Genomic DNA, 7,079 nt, shown 5'->3' with positions numbered 1-7,079 from the left:
GGGTCAAACCCGGCTGAGCTACCCGGCTTACAAGTCTCAAAGTCGGTATGAGCAGTCACGTCCACCCCCATTCCCTTTTGGACCACTTCCCACGGTTCCAAATGCATGAAAATCGGCCTGTACACGGGGGAGGCACCCGCCTCGAAGACGAGACCGTCGGCAGAACCGCCGGGTCAAACCCGGCTGAGCTACCCGGCTCGGAAGCGCCAAAGTCGGGTTGAGCAGTCACATTCACTCCCATCCCCTTTTGGGCAACTTCCCACGGTTGGAAATGCATGGAAATCGGACTGAACACGGGGGAGGCTCCCCCCTCGAAGGCGAGACCGTCGGCAGAACCGCCGGATCAAACCCGGCTGAGCTACCCGGCTTACAAGTCTCAAAGTCGGTATGAGCAGACACGTCCACCCCCATTCCCTTTTGGACCACTTCCCACGGTTCGAAATGCATGAAAATCGGCCTGTATACGGGGGAGGCACCCGCCTCGAAGACGAGACCGTCGGCAGAACCGCCGGGTCAAACCCGGCTGAGCTACCCGGCTCGGAAGCGCCAAAGTCGGGTTGAGCAGTCACATTCACTCCCATCCCCTTTTGGGCAACTTCCCACGGTTGGAAATGCATGGAAATCGGACTGAACACGGGGGAGGCTCCCCCCTCGAAGGCGAGACCGTCGGCAGAACCGCCGGATCAAACCCGGCTGAGCTACCCGGCTTACAAGTCTCAAAGTCGGTATGAGCAGACACGTCCACCCCCATTCCCTTTTGGACCACTTCCCACGGTTCGAAATGCATGAAAATCGGCCTGTATACGGGGGAGGCACCCGCCTCGAAGACGAGACCGTCGGCAGAACCGCCGGGTCAAACCCGGCCGGGCTACCCGGGTTAGAAGCCCTAGAGTCGGGTTGAGCAGTCACAATCACTCCCATCCCCTTTTGAACCTGTTCCCACCGTTGGAAATGCACGAAAATCGGCCTGTACACGGGGGAGGCTCCCCCCTCGAAGGCGAGACCGTCGGCAGAACCGCCGGGTCAAACCCGGCTGAGCTACCCGGCTTACAAGTCTCGAAGTCGGGTTGAGCAGTCACATTCACTCCCATCGACTTTTGGGCAACTTCCCACCGTTGCAAATGCATGAAAATCGGCCTGTACACGGGGGAGGCACCCGCCTCGAAGTCGAGACCGTCGGCAGAACCGCCGGGTCCAACCCGGCTGAGCTACCCGGCTTACAAGTCTCAAAGCCGGGTTGGGCAGTCACGTTCACCCCCATTCCCTTTTGGATCACTTCCCACGGTTCGAAATGCACGAAAACCGGCCTGTACACGGGGGAGGGTCCGCCCTCGAAGGCGAGACCGTCGGCAGAACCGCCGGGTCAAACCTGGCTGAGCTACCCGGCTTACAAGTCTCAAAGTCGGGTTGAGCAGTCACGTTCACTCCCATCGACTTTTAGACCACTTCCCACGGTTCGAAATGCACGAAAATCGGCCTGTACACGGGGGAGGCACCCGCCTCGAAGACGAGACCGTCGGCAGAACCGCCGGGTCAAACCCGGCCGAGCTACCCGGCTTAAAAGTCTCAAAGTCGGTATGAGCAGTCACATTCACCCCCATTCCCTTTTGGACCACTTCCCACGGTTGGAAATGCATGAAAATCGGCCTGGACACGGGGGAGGCTCCCCCCTCGATGACGAGACCGTCGGCAGAACCGCCGGAACAAACCCGGCTGAGCTACCCGGCTTACAAGTCTCAAAGTCGGTATGAGCAGACACGTCCACCCCCATTCCCTTTTGGACCACTTCCCACCGTTGGAAATGCACGAAAATCGGCCTGTACACGGGGGAGGCACCGGCCTCGAAGACGAGACCGTCGGCAGAACCGCCGGGTCAAACCCGGCTGAGCTACCCGGCTTACAAGTCTCAAAGTCGGGTTGAGCAGTCACATTCACTCCCATCGACTTTTGGGCAACTTCCCACGGTTCGAAATGCACAAGATTCGGCCTGAACACGGGGGACGCTCCCCCCTCGAAGGCGAGACCGTCGGCAGACCCGCCGGGTCAAACCCGGCTGAGCTACCCGGCTCGGAAGCGCCAAAGTCGGTATGAGCAGTCACGTTCACTCCCATCCCCTTTTGGACCGCTTCCCACGGTACGAAATGCATGAAAATCGGCCTGTACACGGGGGAGGCACCCGCCTCGAAGACGAGACCGTCGGCAGAACCGCCGGGTCAAACCCGGCTGAGCTACCCGGCTTACAAGTCTCAAAGTCGGGTTGAGCAGTCACATTCACTCCCATCGACTTTTGGGCAACTTCCCACGGTTCGAAATGCACAAAATTCGGCCTGAACACGGGGGACGCTCCCCCCTCGAAGGCGAGACCGTCGGCAGAACCGCCGGGTCAAACCCGGCTGAGCTACCCGGCTTAAAAGTCTCAAAGTCGGTATGAGCAGTCACATTCACCCCCATTCCCTTTTGGACCACTTCCCACGGTTGGAAATGCATGAAAATCGGCCTGGACACGGGGGAGGCTCCCCCCTCGATGACGAGACCGTCGGCAGAACCGCCGGAACAAACCCGGCTGAGCTACCCGGCTTACAAGTCTCAAAGTCGGTATGAGCAGACACGTCCACCCCCATTCCCTTTTGGACCACTTCCCACCGTTGGAAATGCACGAAAATCGGCCTGTACACGGGGGAGGCACCGGCCTCGAAGACGAGACCGTCGGCAGAACCGCCGGATCAAACCCGGCCGAGCTACCCGGGTTAGAAGCCTCAGAGTCGGGTTGAGCAGTCACGTCCACCCCCATTCCCTTTTGGACCACTTCCCACGGTTCGAAATGCACGAAAATCGGCCTGTACACGGGGGAGGGAGCCGCCTCGAAGACGAGACCGTCGGCAGAACCGCCGGTTCAAACCCGGCTGAGCTACCAGGCTCGGAAGCGCCAAAGTCGGGTTGAGCAGTCACATTCACTCCCATCCCCTTTTGGGCAACTTCCCACCGTTGCAAATGCATGAAAATCGGCCTGTACACGGGGGAGGGAGCCGCCTCGAAGACGAGACCGTCGGCAGAACCGCCGGATCAAACCCGGCTGAGCTACCAGGCTCGGAAGCGCCAAAGTCGGTATGAGCAGTCACATTCACTCCCATCCCCTTTTGGGCCACTTCCCACGGTTCGAAATGCACGAAAATCGGACTGAACACGGGGGAGGCTCCCCCCTCCAAAACGAGACCATCGGCAGAATCGACGGGTCAAACCCGGCCGAGCTACCCGGGTTAGAAGCCTCAAAGTCGGGTTGAGCAGTCACGTCCACCCCCATCCCCTTTTGGACCACTTCCCACGGTTCGAAATGCACGAAAATCGGCCTGTACACGGGGGAGGCACCCGCCTCGAAGACGAGACCGTCGGCAGACCCGCCGGATCAAACCCGGCCGAGCTACACGGCTTACAAGTCTCAATGTCGGTATGAGCAGTCACGTCCACCCCTATTCCCTTTTGGACCACTTCCCACGGTACGAAATGCATGAAAATCGGCCTGTACACGGGGGAGGCACCCGCCTCGAAGACGAGACCGTCGGCAGAACCGCCGGGTCAAACCCGGCTGAGCTACCCGGCTCGGAAGCGCCAAAGTCGGGTTGAGCAGTCACATTCACTCCCATCGACTTTTGGGCAACTTCCCACGGTTCGAAATGCACAAAATTCGGCCTGAACACGGGGGACGCTCCCCCCTCGAAGGCGAGACCGTCGGCAGAACCGCCGGGTCAAACCCGGCTGAGCTACCCGGGTCGGAAGCGCCAAGGTCGGTATGAGCAGTCACATTCACTCCCATCCCCTTTTGGACCGCTTCCCACGGTTTGAAATGCACGAAAATCGGCCTGTACACGGGGGAGGCTCCGCCCTCGAAGGCGAGACCGACGGCAGAACCGCCGGGTCAAACCCGGCCGGGCTACCCGGGTTAGAAGCCTCAGAGTCGGGTTGAGCAGTCACATTCACCCCCATCCCCTTTTGAACCTCTTCCCACCGTTGGAAATGCACGAAAATCGGCCTGTACACGGGGGAGGCGCCCCTCTCGAAGGCGAGACCGACGGCAGAACCGCCGGGTCAAACCCGGCCGAGCTACCCGGGTTAGAAGCCTCAGAGTCGGGTTGAGCAGTCACATTCACCCCCATTCCCTTTTGGACCACTTCCCACGGTACGAAATGCATGAAAATCGGCCTGTACACGGGGGAGGCACCCGCCTCGAAGACGAGACCGTCGGCAGAACCGCCGGGTCAAACCCGGCTGAGCTACCCGGGTCGGAAGCGCCAAGGTCGGTATGAGCAGTCACATTCACTCCCATCCCCTTTTGGACCGCTTCCCACGGTTTGAAATGCACGAAAATCGGCCTGTACACGGGGGAGGCTCCGCCCTCGAAGGCGAGACCGACGGCAGAACCGCCGGGTCAAACCCGGCCGGGCTACCCGGGTTAGAAGCCTCAGAGTCGGGTTGAGCAGTCACATTCACCCCCATCCCCTTTTGAACCTCTTCCCACCGTTGGAAATGCACGAAAATCGGCCTGTACACGGGGGAGGCCCCCCTCTCGAAGACGAGACCGTCGGCAGACCCGCCGGATCAAACCCGGCCGAGCTACACGGCTTACAAGTCTCGATGTCGGTATGAGCAGTCACGTCCACCCCCATTCCCTTTTGGACCACTTCCCACGGTACGAAATGCATGAAAATCGGCCTGTACACGGGGGAGGCACCCGCCTCGAAGACGAGACCGTCGGCAGAACCGCCGGGTCAAACCCGGCTGAGCTACCCGGCTCGGAAGCGCCAAAGTCGGGTTGAGCAGTCACATTCACTCCCATCCCCTTTTGGGCCACTTCCCACGGTTCGAAATGCATGAAAATCGGCCTGTACACGGGGGACGCTCCCCCCTCGAAGGCGAGGCCGTCGGCAGAACCGCCGGGTCAAACCCGGCTGAGCTACCCGGGTTAGATGCCTCAAAGTCGGGTTGAGCAGTCACATTCACCCCCATCCCCTTTCGGCCCCCTTCCCACGGTTGGAAATGCATGAAAATCGGCCTGTACACGGTGGGCGCTCCCCCCTCGAAGGTGAGACCTTCGGCAGAACCGCCGGGTCAAATCCTGCCGAGCTACCCGCGTTAGAGGTCTCAATGTCGGCTTCAGCAGTCACATTCAATCCCATTCCCGTTTGGACCTCTTCCCGCCGATGGAAATGCACAAAATTCGGCCTGAACACGCGGGACGCTCCCCCCTCGAAGGCGAGACCGTCGCCAGAACCGCCGGGTCAAATCCGGCTGAGCTACCCGCGTTACAGGTCTCAAAGTCGGGTTGAGCAGTCACGTTCACCCCCATCCCCTTTCGGACCCCTTCCCACGGTTGGAAATGCATGAAAATCGGCCTGTACACGGTGGGCGCTCCCCCCTCGAAGGTGAGACCTTCGGCAGAACCGCCGGGTCAAATCCGGCCGAGCTACCCGCGTTAGAGGTCTCAATGTCGGCTTCAGCAGTCACATTCAATCCCATTCCCGTTTGGACCTCTTCCCGCCGATGGAAATGCACAAAATTCGGCCTGAACACGCGGGAGGCTCCCCCCTCGAAGGTGAGACCTTCGGCAGAACCGCCGGGTCAAATCCGGCCGAGCTACCCGCGTTAGAGGTCTCAATGTCGGCTTCAGCAGTCACATTCAATCCCATTCCCGTTTGGACCTCTTCCCGCCGATGGAAATGCACAAAATTCGGCCTGAACACGCGGGACGCTCCCCCCTCGAAGGCGAGACCGTCGCCAGAACCGCCGGGTCAAATCCGGCCGAGCTACCCGCGTTAGAGGTCTCAATGTCGGCTTCAGCAGTCACATTCAATCCCATTCCCTTTTGGAACACTTCCCGCCGTTAACAATGCACGATATTCGGCCTGAACACGCGGGACGCTCCCCCCTCGAAGGTGAGACCTTCGGCAGAACCGCCGGGTCAAATCCTGCCGAGCTACCCGCGTTAGAGGTCTCAATGTCGGCTTCAGCAGTCACATTCAATCCCATTCCCGTTTGGACCTCTTCCCGCCGATGGAAATGCACAAAATTCGGCCTGAACACGCGGGGCGCTCCCCCCTCGAAGGCGAGACCGTCGCCAGAACCGCCGGGTCAAATCCGGCTGAGCTACCCGCGTTACAGGTCTCAAAGTCGGCTTCAGCAGTCACATTCAATCCCATTCCCTTTTGGAACACTTCCCGCCGTTAACAATGCACGATATTCGGACTGAACACGGGGGCCGGTCCGCCCTCGAAGTCAACACCGTCCGCAGAACCGCCGGGGCAAATCCGGCTGAGCTACCCCGCCCCCGAACACTCAAAGTCCCTCTGAAGCCTTGCATTCGCCTCCTTGGAAAATTGACGTCAAACATTACCAAAATCGGGGGCACGAGCACTAAAGCTAAGTCTCACCCTTTCCCTATCCCTAACCAGGAACCGAACGCCCACCCTCAGCCTCACACCAACGCCGGTGCCACTCCAGACAGACACACCCTTCAAAACCACACCCATCCGGCCATGCAACTCAAAAAGGGTCCAAATTCAGAAACACCCCCTTCAAAAGGCACTCCATCCTCGGCCACACCACCGGGACATGCTCCCCTCGGCGATAATTAAGCCCCCACCACTATTTGAAGCCAACCGCAGCCGCAACTCGAACGGAGAAATCAGTAACCAATTCAAAAATGCGCTTGGTTACTGATTTCTACTGAGCCGAAAAAATTCTAAGTGTCGGTGGTTACTGATTTATACCAACCCGAAAATATTCTAAGTGTCGGTGGTTACTGATTTATACCAACCCGAAAAAATTCTAAGTGTCAGTGGTTACTGATTTATACCAACTCGAAAAAATTCTAAGTGTCAGTGGTTACTGATTTATACCAACCCGAAAATATTCTAAGTGTCAGTGGTTACTGATTTGTACCGACCCGAAAATATTCTAAGTGTCAGTGGTTACTGATTTATACCAACCCGAAAAAATTCTAAGTGTCAGTGGTTACTGATTTGTACCGACCCGAAAATATTCTAAGTGTCAGTGGTTACTGATTTATACCGACCCGAAAAAATTCT

This window comes from Chiloscyllium punctatum, unplaced genomic scaffold (assembly GCF_047496795.1).
Source record: "Chiloscyllium punctatum isolate Juve2018m unplaced genomic scaffold, sChiPun1.3 scaffold_631, whole genome shotgun sequence".
In the NCBI taxonomy this organism is placed as follows: Eukaryota; Metazoa; Chordata; class Chondrichthyes; order Orectolobiformes; family Hemiscylliidae; genus Chiloscyllium; species Chiloscyllium punctatum.
This window is presented reverse-complemented; position numbering follows the sequence as displayed.